Source organism: Canis lupus, chromosome 14, assembly GCF_048164855.1.
Source record: "Canis lupus baileyi chromosome 14, mCanLup2.hap1, whole genome shotgun sequence".
Taxonomy (NCBI): Eukaryota; Metazoa; Chordata; class Mammalia; order Carnivora; family Canidae; genus Canis; species Canis lupus.
In genome coordinates this window covers 7,100,967-7,115,997 of record NC_132851.1, presented here as the reverse complement: position 1 = coordinate 7,115,997, position 15,031 = coordinate 7,100,967, and the positions used below count along the sequence as shown (strand labels likewise).

The 15,031-nt window shown below is 31.1% G+C and overlaps 1 protein-coding gene and 1 long non-coding RNA gene across 49 annotated transcripts in view; one reads left to right on the top strand and one right to left on the bottom strand.

Moving 5' to 3' along the window:
* RIMS2 (regulating synaptic membrane exocytosis 2) overlaps positions 1-15,031 on the bottom strand; it is a 581,405-nt gene that overhangs the window by 238,183 nt on the left and 328,191 nt on the right. The gene's annotated exons all lie outside the window — the stretch shown is intronic.
* Positions 1-15,031, top strand: part of LOC140603676 (uncharacterized) — a 94,249-nt gene that overhangs the window by 12,327 nt on the left and 66,891 nt on the right. The window lies entirely within an intron of this gene.

Below are 15,031 nucleotides of genomic sequence, written 5' to 3'. Positions count from 1 at the left end.
TCCTAAATGCCCTAAAGCTTGAAATAATATTAAATAATATATGTACATGATTCGATGTTGATTGACAAATTCTACTGAACAAAAAGCTAAGTCAGTTTTAGTTGCTTTTAGACAAAGGCATTTAAGTCTATATAAATTTCAAAGCAAAATACGTTATTTCAAGAGCATTCATTTTTTTTTAAGAATTTATTTCATTATTCATGATAGACATAGAGAGACAGAGGCAGAGACACAGGCATAGGGAGAAGCAGGCCCCATGCCGGGAGCCTGACACGGAACTCGATGTCGGGACTTCAGGATCATGCCCCGGGCCAAAGGCAGGCGCTGAACCGCTGAGCCACCCAGGGATCTCCATATTTCAAGATCATTCAATGCGCCTTTTTCTAATATGAATAACTAATTAATGTACCCAATTCTTCATTTTTCACACTCATGGAGAAAAAGCATAATTTAAGACATCCTAAACAATCTTCCTTTAGTATTAATTTAGCTGTTCGCCCATTGCTTTGAAAAGAAATGAGCAATGAATCATCCACAAACTTATTAATACATCTAAATTGTGAATTGTGTTATATTTTCTAGGAAATAGCCTAAAACAGAGCAGTAATGATTAACATAATTCAAGACCTCTATTACAAAATTTTAAAATGTTAATTGTGCTATGGCAAAAATAGCACTGATTGATGGTTTAAACAGGTCGTCTTCACATTTAATTATGAAATATATCACATATATAAACATGTTACAACTTATTTTTCATATATCTTTTTTCCTGCATGTGTCTCAAAAAACAGGCACTTCAAAAAAATAAAAAAATAAAAAAAAAAAAAACAGGCACTTCTTACACAATAGAATCCCTTATTACAGTATTTGTCCTTCTTTACAATCAGAAAATACTTAATGGTAAGTGAAAACAGTGTTGCTATTTCAAGAAATGACTTCTTTTGTCTGTCCACTTCCACCATACATTATTCATTAAATAAACTAAATTCAGTTTTCAGAAAATAAATGTTTTCCTGTAAGGTATATAACTCACGTTGTGTAAGTTATCTAAAGCAGCAAAAATTAAACATTCTGGGAATGCCCTTCAATATTTCCAAGGTCCTCTTAGAAATACTCTGTACATTTTTTTCTTTTCTTGTTTGTTTTTTTTTAACCCTTGCCCTCTTGGAAAAAGGAAGAGTCTGTTGCTAGGAACTCTGGTTTTCCTCCTCTTAATGGTTACATAAAAGATGTTTATCTGTCTTGATCATGTGGTCCCAGTGAGTGGGGAATGGTCCCATTCCCTTCCAAATCCTCATATCATAAAATTTTAAACGCAATCAACTCATAGGCTTTTACAGGCCCAACTGATATGGAAACTACAATTACCACACAATTTCCCAAAAAAACTAGGCACAAAAGGATTTAAAGAATTAGTATATACATTCTAAATGGATTTGGGAAAAAAAGAGATACCACAGATGAAGCTATTGAGGAGAGTCATAATAAGAATTGCTACTCATCTTGTAACAAGATTTCACATTGTAAATGTAAATGCTCAAGTACAGACAGGGTAATGATAGTTTAATATGCCAGGTAGTCTAGGGCATAAAGATTACATATTTTTGGTATTGGTCAAGAATCAGATCTGCTTCTGGTGTAAAGTAAGAATGACACCAGCAAAAAAGAAGTTCATTTTGTCAGCTTTTGTGAGTGGTCTTGTGTGGGTTTGTGCACAGAATTGGGGCATAGGGGGGATATGTGATTTGTAAGTGTTGCTTCCTTCAAATCTTACTACGTTCCTGATGAAAGTCAATCTATTTTGCTAATAATTCTACAGAGGTTAAATATATTGGAATTATGTTGATTCTACTTGGATCTTGTCATTTAACATTCTGATGAATTCAAGTACTTAAGTTTAATGTCACTGGATGTATCAATCTTCTTTTAAATGTAGTGTTTTCAGTCTTGTTTAAGAAATGGTTCCAAGCTTATGAATTGACAGGTATTCTTTTTCTAAAATTTAAAAGATTTTGTTTTTAGCATTTACATTTTTGTCTGCCTCGAAGTGAATTTATGCATGAGATATGGACGCAACTTTGCTTTTTCCATATGTATAACACATATTTTGACATTATTTAATATTTCTGTCTTTCCCCAATGATCTGTTATGTCACCTCAGTCATAAGTAAATGTATTCTATCTGCTAGGATCTAGTTGGTGCTCTATTTTTTCCCCTTTATCCATAAACCAAAAACTCACTGTTTGTTATTATATTGTTATATATCAAAAATATATCTTGAATCTTTCCTCTTTGCTCTTCCATATAATCTTAAGTTCAGGTTATTAAATTGCACAAAACATCCTAATGGAATTTTGATATGAACTGCAATGAATCAATACATCATTTTAGGGAGCCCTGGCATGTATTTTAATATTGTTTTACTAGCCATGAGCTAGGCATTCTCTCCATTTAAATTTCTGTGAAATTTTTAACTTCATTCATTTAAATTTTCCACATTTGTTGGATTTCTTCTTTGTAACTCATCTCCACTGCTATAAGAAATACTGTTAAAATTCTGATTACTAATATAATTGCTCATATACAGAAATACTTTATTGTAAAATGTTGTTAACCAACCACCTTGTTAAAGTCTCTCTCTTTCTTTTTTTACTTCTAATAAATTTTATATGGTTCAATTTGGATTTTTCTCCATAGATAATTTTTCTAATTCTAAGGTCTTTCTTCTTCCTTTTTCTTGTCTTCCTATACTATATTCATAATGCTGGAAAGAAGCAGAGAAAATTTACATTCCTTTTTAAATTCTGACTTTAAATATAATTTTTTGAGTATTTTGGCATTAAAAATGATATCTGCTGATGTTACATTTTTATTAGGTTGAGAAATATCTCCTAAATTTAGTGATACTTCATTAAGGATTTTTAGATTTTTATTTACAAGTGATTTAAATTTCCTTTTTTTCACTAACCTTTTGGTTTAGGATCAAGGTTATACTGGCACAATAAAAACTTGAGAATCAGTCCTTTTTTATTCTCTGGTTAAATTTATGTAGGATTTAAAAAAAAATCTGTTGTTTGAAATTTTGATGGAGCTCATCTATAAAACTATCATGATCCAGTGTTTCCTTCATGGGAATATTTTAAATTACTAATTTGTATTTTCAGTAGACATAGAATGACCTATTGTTTCAAGGTTTATTAAGTTGTATTTTTCACAAGAATTTGTTCGCTTTGTTCAAGTTTTCAGTATTTGCTACAATGTTCATAATTTTATCCTATTTATTTATTTTCTGATGTATCTATTATATTCTATTTGAATCTTGTACCTTCTTTTTATCCTGTCAATAAATTTCATTATAGGTTATTTTGCCATTCATTTCAATGGATTAACTCTTAGGCTCCATAATCTTATCAACTAGAAATTTGTTTCTTACTTTATTGATTCCTGCTCTATAGTTATGATTATTTCTTTCTTTCTACTTTGAATTTATTTTTGCTATCCTTTCCCTAAACTTTTTTTTAAAAGATTTTATCTATTTATTCATGAGAGAAGTTTTTTAAAGATTTTATTTATTTATTCATGACAGACAGAGAGAGAGGGGCAGAGACAAATGCAGAAGGAGAAGCTGGTTCTCCACAGGGAGCCCGATGCGGGACTGGATCCTGGGACCTGGGGATCATGACCTGAGCCACCCAAGCATCCCCTGTTCCTAAACTCTTAAATTAGATAAATGTGTCAAAATTTTCAGCCTTTTAATCTTTACTAACATAAGCATTCCCTCTCTGACTACTTCTCTGTATTACTCAAATATTAATATGCAGTGTATTATTTAAAGTTCAAGTCTAGGTATTTTCTTCTTGGATCTGTAAGATGTTTCCTATACATCATTAAATCTAAGACATCCATTGACTGAATAATGTATGATAATTGCAGAGATAACAAATCTTGAAAGAAAATGTTTATTAAAGCATTTCTTAAAATTTTGAAATACATAGGTGTAATTTATTATTATTTTTTAAATTGACATAATAATACTGGTGATGAGAAAAAGAGCCTATATTTGTCATGTCTTTGAAATTTGTCAGAAAGTGAATTATTAAATAGTATAATAATAATTCTTACAAATGTTTCATGGATATAACAGAGGAATATAAATTCATTAATTATTAGATGAAGAGGTCTTTCTTTGACTATGAGATTAAACTTGTTAATTATGTGGTTTGATTCTTCTGTATGTTTCCTAAAATTTTGTTTGCTTGATCTATCAATGACTGAGAGAAAATTATAATGGTATTTTCTTCAACAGTAGTTAATTTGTTAATTTTTCTTTCTAGTTTACTTTATGTATATTGGAGTTATTTCATTTATACATGCAAATTTAAAATTACTTCAATAGATGTAGAAGAATCATTTATAAAAGCTTACCCCTCATTCATGATAAAATATCTCAGTTAAACAGTCTGAAGGAAATTTCCTTAAATCAATAAAAGGCATCTTACAAAAAACTTAGAGTTAACATCAGACTTACTTATGAAATATACAATGCAGTCCCTCTAAGACAAAAAATAAGCTAAGAATGTCCATTCCAACCCTTTCTGTTCAACACTCCATTTGCATTACAGTAAAATACAGCAAAGAAAATAAATGAATGGCATACAGATTTGAAAGCAAGTAGTAATATGATCATATAAATTAAAACTCCCAAGGAAGCTACAAAAAAGTTAAGACTAACAATGTAGAAAGACTGCAGAATACATTGATAGTCAATATACAAAAATGAACTATATTTTTTTAGAGAATAGCAATGAACAACTAAAAATAAGTTTCAAAGTGACCATCACAAGAACACATGAAAAATTTAGGAATATATTTAACAAAAAATATGCCAAACATATATACTGATATATATACAGTATACATATATCACAAACACAAAACACAAAACACAAAACACTGCTGTAATAGTTTTCCTAGGGTTGCTAGAACAAAGTACCAAACACTGAGTGGCTTAAAACAAGAGAAATTTATTGTCTCACAGTTCTGGAGGGTAGAAGTCCAAAATCAGGGTATCAGCTCCAGGGAAGAATCCTTCCGTGTTTCTTCTAGCTTCTGGTGTTTGCCAGCAATACTTGGCATTCTTTCACTTGTAGATAATGGCCCTCCAGTCACATGGCTATCTTCTCCCTGAATGTCTTCATATTGTTTTCTCTCTATTCATGTCTATCTGTATTCAAATTTCTCCTTTATATAAGGACATCAGTCATATTGGATTAAGTCTATTCTCAAAAATGAATACTTGATTACTTCTGTATTAACTCTATTTACAAATAAGGTCTTAGGTACAGGAGGTTAGGACATATGCTTTTGGTGGGACACAAATTCATAACAACTGCTAACAATTTAAAGAAAATTTAAATAAATGGAGAGACTTTTCTAGAAAGTTGAAAGCCAAAAGTTATTAAAATAACATTGTCAGGATGCTGAGAAAAATAAAACTAATTCTAGAGTTTTATATATAGCTAAACTTCATCAAAAATAAAGAAATAAAGATATATTCAGAAAAACACAGCCTGTTTCCAGATCTTCATTGAAAGCACTACTAAAATATTTGTACTTCAAAAGTAGAGAAATTTATCTCAGGAAAAAAAAGGATAAAATGAAATGAAAAAGGCAGGAAGCAGAGAAAGTAAAAGTGATAAATATTCAGGTAAGTCTAAAACTCTGAATGAACAAAATGATATAATAAATTACTAATTAGGAGGCAGAGTAAAATTCTGGCAATAATATGTTAAATAGTGTGGGGGTACAAATCAGATTTTACAATATTTATGCAGTTTGAAAAAATAGGTAGAGAGGTTAATTAATGTTACTTTGTTAAGTGTGCAAGGTTGTGATTTCAATAGTAACTACTAAAAGAATAGAGATAAAAATTGAAAAACAAACAAACCCCAGAGGGTACACAATAATACTACGTTACTATTTATGTTGAAAAAAAGTAGGAAAAACTCATACATAGTTGTTTATGTAAATACAGACCATCTGTGCAAACATACAGAAACTGGTAACAGTAGTTCATTCAAGTAAGAGAACTAGATGTTTGAGAAACAGTGGGTTTTTTTTTAACTCTTAAATATATACCACATGAATGGATTACTTAAAAATTATAGCAATATTTTACAAATGTTTCATTTGTAGATGAAGAAATGCATATTCTCATTTGTTGGGAGAATGTTCGACTTATTCAACTTTATCAATTATGTAGTTCACATTTGTGAGAGATGGTTATGATAACTATGGTTTTTTTAATATCTCTTTCCAATTCTTTCTGGTTTCTAAAGAAGTATGATAAAATCTGGGATGTTAGATGCTCCTCTGGCTCATACTAGATCTCTTTCTTCAGATTTTCCCAATCCTGTGCCAAGTACATCTGTAGATTCATAAAGGACCTACAGATTTTCTTCTGCAGGTCACTCATAAAATTACGGTATGAGGGGGTGTTTTGCAAGCATTTTTCCTTCCTTATGATCTACAGTGACTTCAAGACCCCAAGGGAAGGAAAGGGCAACAGCCCTTCAAACTTTTTCACTATTTCCTCTTTGTTGCCTCTGGCACATGACTTTTTTCAGAATCTTCGACCATTTTCTTATGAACCTTCTTACAAAGAAGCAGCAGCTTCTCCTGCTATTTTGTAGTTTAAACTTTATGATAAATATTGTAATCCATATCTCTATAGTTCTTCAGCTTCCTGACTGAACCTTAAGTTTATCTGCCCTTAATCCATCTAGAGTTTACATGTTGCAGGACAGGGATCTAATTTCATCTATGTTCTTTTTTTATGGATAGTATTTTTTCCAGCTTAATTTATTGAATCACTTTCCTCTCTTGGTCTGACATGTTACCTCAGATCCTTATAAGAGACCTTCTCATGAAAGACAGTCTGCTTCTGGGCTGTTAGTCTTATTCCGCTGATTGATTTATTCTCATGCCAGCTGCATACTGATAGGATTGCAACTGAATTAAATATATATGTCAAGTGGGGGAAATTAACAATAATGTCTTCCTACACATGGTTATGGCATATATCCATTTATTTAGATGTTCTTTAATGTTTCTTAATAAAACTTTAGTTTATTTTCCTGTAGTTCTTTTATATAACTTTTGTTAGATTCATTCCTAGGTATTTGATATTGTGTTACTATTACAAAGTATGTCTATTTGTACTTTGTATACTATGCTTATACCCAGACATCTTGCTAAACCATAATTTGTAGATTCTTTTCAGAGTTTGAGGAAAACAATTATATCATCTATAAACAATGACAGTTTTATTTCTTCCTTTGAATTATTATTTCTAAATTCTTCTTTTTTATTGCACTAAGATCTCCATTACAATCACACTCTTGTTCAAGTTCTTTTTTAAATAAATAATTCTATCATTGGCCATTTGCGATTATATTTCCTATAAGTTTTTAATAGACATCCTATCAGATTGAGATAGCTTCTTCCTAATTTGTAATTTGCTAACAGATAATCAGTATGAATTTGTTGAATTTTATAAAATTTTTAATTCATTATGAAGAAATGAACATATTCATTCTCCTTTGATCTGTAAATGTCTAAAAGAACATTTACTGAATATTATAAAACTATTGGATTGGATTTGCTGTTTTATGTAGCTTTTATGGTCATTTATATTTTAGAGTGAAATGGGGCTATAAATTTCCTTTTTTGGAATGGATGTGTGGATATTTGGTATAAAAGTTGTGTTTTCCTTGTAAATAAGCTTGGAAATATTCCTACATTATGTATATTATGCAAGTTTTATTAAGCTGAAATAATATGTTAAGATTAAGTATGAACGACCTGAAAAGAATGTCTGGGTCTAGTGTTTTATCTGTAAAGCAAAGATTTATTTCAACTTTTAAGGTATTAATATTTGTAGTCACAGGAATTCAGTTATTTTTTTCTTCATAGTTTTCCATTTAATTCATTAGTTTGCAATTAGAATTGAATATGAATGGAATCATACTAGCATTTTTTTATATCTCTTCCACTCAGTAGAAGTATTCTGAGATTCATCTATGTTGTCCATGTATGTCAATAGCTCATTGTTTTTATCACTAAATAATATTCTCTATTATGGCTGTACCACAGTTTGTATATCTATCAGCCAGTTGAAGGGCATTTGGGTTATCTGGTTATCATATATCAAGTTACAATGAACGTTCATATTTACACTTTTCTTTGATAAAGACTTAGTAGTGGAATGACTGAATTATATGGTAGTTGTATATTTAACTTTTAGGAAAAACCACCAAAGTATTTTCCAAAGAGGCTATCACATTTTACATTCTCACTAACAGAATAAAAGAATTTCAGTAAATTTCCATCCTCTCCAGTACTTCTTTTCATAGTCTTTTTCATTAGCCATTCTAATAAGGGTCTAATGGCATCTCATTTACATATATCTAAAGACTAATGTTGACTATCTTTTCATGTGTTTTCTATCTCTAAAATATTTTTTAATATTTAATAATTTTAATAATGGTCTTTCAAATCTTACATCCATTTTTTATTGTTATGTTCTCTTATTCATGAGTTTTAATAGTTCTCTATATATTTTGTATACAAGTCTTTTATTAGATATATGATTTGCAAATATTTCTTCTGGCCCGTGGCTTGGCTTTTTATTATCCTAACATTGTCATTTTATTTTAAGATTGTTTTTTCTTAAGATTTATTTATTTATTCATGAGAGACATAGAGAAAGAAAGGCAGAGACATAGGCAGAGGGAAAGCAGGCTCCCTGCGGGGAAGCTAGATCCTGGGACCCCAGGGATCACAACCTGAGCCAAAGGCAGACGCTCAACTGCTGAGCCACCCAGGTGTCCCAAAGATTTTATTTATTTATTTGACACAGGGAGAGAGAAAGCCAGAAAGCACAAGCAGGAGGAACAGCAGAGGGAGAGGGAGAAGCAGGCTCCCCACTGAGCAGGGAGCCCAGTGTGGGGCTTGATCCCAGGACATCTGAGCCAAAGGTGATGGAATCACCCAGGTGCACCTTAACAGTGTTCTTTAAAAGAAAAAAAACAAAAAACAAAAAACAAAACTATTCTATTTTAGAGAGTCCAATTTAATCAATGTGCTATTTAATGGCATGCGATTTTCATACCCTAAGAACTTTTTTGCCTAACTAAAGGTGATAAAGTTTTCTCCTAGGAGTTTTATAATTTTAGGGTTTGCACTGATTCATTTTTGCATTATCTTTTATATTCAGGATAAATAGAAGTACTTTCTTTTCTTTCTTTCTTTTTCTTTCTTTCTTTCTTTCTTTCTTTCTTTCTTTTCCTTTTTTTTTTTTTTTGCAAATGGATATCTACAAGCTCTAAAGCATTTGTTAAAAAAGACCATCCTTACACCACTGAATTGCCTTTCTAGCTTTGTTGAAAATCCGTTATCCACATATCTGTGGGTTTCTTTTTTTTTTTTTTTTTTAAATTTTTATTTATTTACAATAGTCACACAGAGAGAGAGAGAGAGAGAGAGAGAGAGGCAGAGACACAGGCAGAGGGAGAAGCAGGCTCCAAGCACCGGGAGCCCGACGTGGGATTCGATCCCGGGTCTCCAGGATCGCGCCCTGGGCCAAAGGCAGGCGCCAAACCGCTGCGCCACCCAGGGATCCCTATCTGTGGGTTTCTATCTGCATTGTAATACTGCTCTTTTAATACATTCGTCTATTTCTAAAAAAAGATCTATTTATTTATTTCAGAAAGAAAGAAAGAAAGAAAGAAAAGAAAGAAAGAAAGAAGAGAAAGAAAGAAAGAAAGAAAGAAAGAAAGAAAGAAAGAAAGAAAGGAAGGAAGGAAGGAAGGAAGGAAGGAAGGAAGGAAGGAAGGAAGGAAGGAAGGAAGGAAAGAAAGAAAGAAAGAAAGAAAGAAAGAAAGAAAGAAAGAAAGAAAGAAAGAGGGAGAGAGAAAGAAAGACAACAAGTGGGAAAGGCAGAGAGACAGGAAGAGAGAATCTCAAACAGATTCCACCCCATGTTCTCAAGACCCTGAGATCATGAACTGGGCAGAAAAAAAGAGACAGATGTTTAACTGACCTACAACACCCAGGCACCCCTGCATTTGTCTATTTTTATCACAATGTCTCAATTACTACAGCTTTAAAATAAGTTCTGAAATCAACTATTGTAAGGCTTCTAACTTTGATCTTTCATTAAAGTTGTTTTTAACCATTCTGGGTACTAAATATTTTCAGTTAAGTTTTAGAGTCAGTTTATCAATTTACACGAAAATGCCTGTTGAGATTTTTTTTTTTTTTAACTGAATTGAGTCTGTAGATCAAGTTGGGGAAAACAGACATAATATTGGTTCTTCAATATTCAATTCAATTCAATTTTCAATTGTTCCCATTGCAGATACACATAAATACAATTGATACCATATTTTTATCTTGTATCCAACAAGTTCATAAATTCACTTCTTAATTATAAGAGCTTTTGGGTAGATTCCATCTGACTTTCTATATAGATGAAAATGTTGTATTCAAATACAGATCATTTTACTTCTTCCTTTTCAATGTGGATGCATTATATTTCTATTTCTTTCCTATGAACCAGCTAGAAGCATCGGTACAATTCTGATTAAAAGCAGGGAGAATAGACAACCATTTCTTGTTCTGATCTTAAGAAGAAAGGTTTCAGTCTTTTATCACCAAGTATAATTCAGCTGTAGGTTTTGACAAATGCCCTTTACCTATCTTTTAAGAAAGGTTCTTTCTGTTTTACTTTGCTTAGAGTTTCTCCTCCTTCTCCTCCTAAACAGAAATAGGTGTTTGATTTTGTCACATGTTTTTTCTGAATCTCTTGAAATAATGATTTTGGGGTTTTAAAATATGATAATAATATTACTTTAATTTTCAAATATTAAACAAATAATTAATTCTGGGATGAACATCACTTGGTCATGATACATTGCCCTTTTTATGCATTGTGGTATTAAATTTGATAAATTTTTATTTTGCTAAATCTTTTAAAATTTAATTTGCTAAACTTGCCATACATAATTTCTATAAGGTCTATAGATTTCTTTTAGTATTTTGATCAGGTATTGGTATCATGGTAATGTTTCTCTCATAAAATAAGTTGAGAAGTTTTTCCAAATAGACAATTTTCTGGAAGAGTTTGTGTATAACTGTTATTATATTGTCCTTAAATGTTTGGTACATCTTATTGGTTAAGTCATCTGGTCCTTCAGTTTTCTTTGTGGCAAAGTTTTTAACCACATATTCAATTTCTTTATTAGATATAGGGCTATTTATGTTATTTCTTTTGAGTGAGCATCAAGTTTCTGTCTTTCAAAGAAATTTTCTAAGTTGTCAAATGTATTTACATAACGTTGTAACTTTTCCTTAGTATCTCTTTGTTTGTAGACTGTAGCAACATCAGCTATTTTCTCATATTGGTAATTTCTGTCTTCTCTTTTTTTTTGCTGGTCATTCTGCCTAAAAGTTGACCAATTTTATTGATTTCATAGAGTCAAACTTTTGTTTAATTATTTTTTTGATTGCTTTTTGGTTTATTTCATTGATTTCTGTTCTAACTTTCCCTATTCCCTTTCTTCTATTAACTTGAATTCAATTTGCTCTCTTCTCTCTTTCTTATATTTTCTTATGGTGAAAACAAGTAATTGATTTGTGATATTTCTTTTTTTATAATATAAACATCCAGTGCTATAAGTTTCCACATCTCTTCTGTAGTTGCACCCCATGAATTTTGATATGTTGTGTTTTCATTTCATTCAGTTCAAAATACATTTTATTTTCCCTTTGACTCATAGTTATTTAGAAGTGTGTTATTTTGTTTCTAAATATTTGAAGATTTTCCAGAGATGGTTCTGTTACTGATTTCTAATTTAGTTCTATTATGGTTAGACAACATACTTTGTATGATTTGTATACTTTTAAATCTATTGAGACTTTTTTTGGTCAGAATATCGTCTGTCCTGGTAAGTGCCCTGAATGCACCTGAGAAGAATGTGTATTCTGATATTGTTATGTGGAATGTTCTATAAACATTAACTAGGTCATGTTAGTTGATATTATTGATCCTCTCCAGTATTACTGCTTTTCTACTTATGCTATGAATTACTAAGAAAAAACATTAAAATCTCTGACTATAATTGAGGTTTTTTTCTATTTCTTCTGTAATTTTCCTCACTGTTTTAAAAATTGAGGTATAATTTATATAGTTTTAATTGGTTTGAAGTATACTATCCAGTAATTTTTAGTAACTTTTAAGAGTTGTGTAATCATCACCATAATCTAAACTTAGAACATTTCCATTATACCCCCAAAATTCCTCATACTCATTTTCACTCATTTCCCATTTCTACCCCCAGCCAGACAACTACTAATCTAATCTCTGCTCTATAGATTTGCCTTTTCTGTACATGTTATTAAAAGGAATCATACAACATGTAGGCTTTTGTACCTGGCATCTTCTATCTAGCATATTTTTTTTATGTTAAACCATGTAGTGGTATACATAGTACATTAAGATTTCTTGATGTATTCTGGATGAAAGTCCTTTCTCAAATATGTGATTTGCAAATATTTTGTCCAAGTCTGTGGTTTGTCTTTATCTTCTTAATGGTATCTTTGAATCTCAAACATTTTAAGTTTTTATGAAGTTGAATTTATCTCTTTGTTCTTTTATGATAATGCTTTTGTGTTTGTCTGGGAAAAACCTCTGGCTAACCCAAGTTATGGTTTTATATGATTTTCTCCTATATTTTCTTCTAAGAGTTTTATAGTTTTAGCTCTTACAGTTCAGTTTATAAACCATGTTAAGTTAGGTTTTGTGGATGGTGTGAGATAGAATCTAAGTTAATCCTTTTCCATGTGCATTTCAATTGTTCAAATATTAATAGCTTAAAAGACAATTTTTCCCCCACTGAAGTGCTCTGACACCTGTGTTATAAATCAATTGACCATAAATATAAGGATTCATTTTTGAATTATGACTTGGATTTCATTATGCCAGTCCCCCAATGTTGTGACTACTATAGTTTTGTAGTAAGTTTGAAATCTGGAAGTGTTAAGTCTTCCAAATTTGTTCCTTTTTGGCTGTTCTGAATTTTGTGTGTTTCTATATAAATTTTAAGATTAGTTAATTACAGCAAAAAATATAAAAAAAATATTACTTAGGTTTTGTTAGGGATTTTACTGAATCAGAGATAAATCTGAAGTAGAACTTCCATCTTAATAATATTGAGTCTTCCAGTCCATTAATTTGGAATATCTCATTTACTTAGATGTTCCTTTGTTTTTTTTTATGCAATATTTTGTGATTTATTTAGTATTCAAGTTTGTACTTATTTTATGAAATTTATTTTAAAAATTTTGATATAATGGGAATGGAAATATTTCTTAATTTCCTTTTCAAAATGTTAGTGGTAAGCGTATAAAATATAATTGATTTTGTATATTGCTAATGTACCTTTGGGACCTTGCTGACATTGTTTATTAGTTCTAGGAGTTTTTTTGTTGAGTCTTTAGAATTTTCTACATGTAGAAGAATCATGTTGTCTGAGGAAGCGGAGTTTGAGTCTGGCGCCTTAGACCACTCGGCCATCCTGACACCCTGTTGTCTGAATAAAGATAAGTTTTATTTCTTTCTTTCCATTTTGAATGACTTTTATTTTTCTTGCCTGACTACCCTAATTAGAATTTCTAGTGCACTGTTGAATAAAAATAGTAAGGGCAAATATATCTGCCTAACCCCCAGTTAAGGAGAAAGCATTCAGGCTTCTACATTAAAAATGATGGTAGTAGGTTTTTTAAAGTTCTCTTTATCAGGTTGAGGAAGTTCCCTTCTATTCCTACTTTGTTGATAGTTTTTGTTGTGAAGGGGTGTTGGCTATTATCATAGCCTTTTATTCATCTCGTCACATGATCATGTGATTTTATCCTTTTTTCTTTTTTTTTTTTTTTTCCTTTTTTCATTACTATGTTGAATTACATTTAATTGGTTTTTAGTTAGTGAACAAACATTGCATTACGGATAAATTCTTCTTTGTTATGGTGAATCTTTTTTACAAATTGCTAAATTTGATTTACTAATATTTTGCTCAGGATTTCTGTGTTTACATTCATGAGATATTGGTCTGCAGTTTTCTTGTGATATGCTTGTTTGACTTTAGTATTGGAATAATATTGGTCTCATAAAAATGAATGGATAGTATTTCCTTCTCTTTTTTTTTTCCCTCAAAGAATGTGAGGAAGATTGGTGTTTCCTTTTACATATTTTTTTTAAATTTATTTATTCATAGGGACACAACTATAGAGAGAGGCAGAGACACAGGCAGAGGGAGAAGCAGGCACCATGCAGAGAGCCCGACATGAGACTCGATCCCAGGTCTCCAGGATCACGCCCTGGGCTGCAGGCAGCGCTAAACCGCTGCGCCACCGGGGCTGCCCTACTTTTACATATTTGATACAATTCATCAGTGAAGCCACTGGGCCTAAGCTTTTCTTCTTACGAATTCAACTTCTTAACATCATTATAGGTTTGTTCAGATTTCTTTTTTTTTTTTTTTCTGCATCAGTTTCTGTAATTTCTGGCTTTCTAGAAATGTTTCCACTTCTACATTGTTTAATTTCATGGCATAAAGGTATTTATTCATTGTATTCCAACGTGATTCCCTTAAGTATTCCCAAAGTAATCCTTTTAAATTGTTAAATTGGCAGTGATTTCCTATGCATTACTTATTTAAGTAATTTGTGTCTTTTCTCTCCATCAGACTAGTTGTTTGCTAATTTTGTTGAGCTTTCTGAAGCATCATAGTTGGATCTTGTTTTTTTGTTTTTTAAAATCCAGTCTAACAATTTTTGTATCAAATTTTCCCCATGCAATTTGAAGCTCTACCATAATACATTCAAATGTTTAGGGTTAATACAAAATGACCTCCTTTATTATTACAAAATGACCTCCTTTATCCTCGGTAATAATCTTTGTCCTAAAGT